Source organism: Choloepus didactylus, chromosome 2 (genome assembly GCF_015220235.1).
Source record: "Choloepus didactylus isolate mChoDid1 chromosome 2, mChoDid1.pri, whole genome shotgun sequence".
Taxonomy (NCBI): Eukaryota; Metazoa; Chordata; class Mammalia; order Pilosa; family Megalonychidae; genus Choloepus; species Choloepus didactylus.
In genome coordinates this window covers 63078521-63080230 of record NC_051308.1, presented here as the reverse complement: position 1 = coordinate 63080230, position 1710 = coordinate 63078521, and the positions used below count along the sequence as shown (strand labels likewise).

The window sequence follows — 1710 nt, the reverse complement described above, 5'->3', positions numbered from 1 at the left end:
AGTCCTGAAATACTAGGACCCTATCTGAGATTCTATAGAAGTTTCACTCACTAAGTTTATCTCTCAGAAACTTACATCCACCAGGGAGTTCCTATGCCAGACAAGGCCTCAAACCCAGAGGCAACAGCGTCTTAAAGAACAACAATCAGATGCAGCCCCTTCCCCATAATGTCAACACCCCCCTTTCAATATGAACAAGTTAGGGTAGTCACTGCCTAGACACCCCTGAAGAATGAGAAAGTGATTAAACAAGAGGAAGGAGTAGCAACAGACAAGAAAGGATTTAACAAAGAATTAGGAATACTGAATCTTTATATAAATATATATATTTTTTAGATGCTAGGGTATTAGAATAGCTGGAAGGAAATAACTGAAAAGGTGGAACTGTAACCCATAACAGTCTTTGCAATTTGCTCTCCACTGCTAAATCGTACTTTGAAAGTTATAAGTTATGTATATATGTTAAATTTCACAATAAAAAACATATTTAAAATGATCAATATTCTACACATTTCCTTTTTTCAAAAAATCTAGAACAAGTGATTTATGGAAATCACTTCAAATTTCCATAATAGTTCAACATTGCAGACTGAAAAAGAACTATTTAGAAAGCATCTGAACTTTCCTCCAAATGAAGTTGACTTCCATTCACTGAAGAATTCAAGATTTCTCAGATGATAATACAGAGTCAAAAGCAGTGGATAAAACTTTACAAATTGCTTGTGCTTGTTCCAGGCTGTTGCACTGATAAACCCATAGGCTTTATTCTTCATTGCTTGTGTCTGTGGTTTTTGGAGCCAATAAGATTTTTCCTGCCCCCAGACCATCATCATCATCATAGCACACTATCCAGATGATTAAATATAGAACATGCCTGAGCAAAACATCATACTGATCTGATGTTGATACTTTTATACCATACTTGGAAGCTCCCATAATAAATTCTTCTTCCACAGGAACAAAAGCCAACTTTGCATCTTGCTGGGCAACATCTATAAAATTTATCAAGTCTAGTGGCCCTTTAATGCCCTCAGAGATGTTCAGTTTCTCAATGGCACCAACGTATTTTATTCGAAATTCTGCACAGGTATCTGAATTATTGCTGCTTTATCCTGAGCTTTTGGTGGAATTTGTATCCAGGCCGGTTATGGTACTGGATCGGGAGAGTCCCTGAAGGCTGGAATCTCCGGACTTGCTCTTAGTCCTGATTTCACTACTTTGGGGACTACTATTACCATGTCGTTTTTTGCCTTTCCAAAACATTTTTCAACCATAGCGTCATCCAAATGCTCCCTACAGAAATGAACGCTATTTTATTGTCTTCCAAAGTTCCACACACAGCAGTCTACACAGATAGCTTCCTTTCTTCCTGACTTGATCAATTCCTTTAGGGAAAAAACGATGTACCTCACAACCGCCGGCCCATCTCTGCAGCCGCTTTCGGTTGGGCTCAGAGGGGACCGCTATCAGCTCTTCGAGTTCTGATTCTGGAGCCAGTTTTTCGGCCCTCTGTCCCCAGCCCGCCTGACCCCACCTCAGAGCTTACGCACAGGCCTCAGCCCTACAATATATTATCATTGTTGTTTTATACAATCATTGTTTTTAGATTCACTCAGAAGTTTATTGCTTGTTTTGCTCCTCCTTCTTATTTTCATTTTAGATCTTCCATCTAGGATCTCTTTCCTTCTGCCTGAAGAAAGTAAACTGCTG

The 1710-nt window shown here is 39.2% G+C and overlaps 1 pseudogene; it reads right to left on the bottom strand.

Annotated features, from left to right (window-relative positions):
* Positions 1-660: 660 nt before the first annotated feature.
* On the bottom strand, positions 661-1263 carry LOC119516140 (annotated as a pseudogene).
* Positions 1264-1710: the final 447 nt, after the last annotated feature.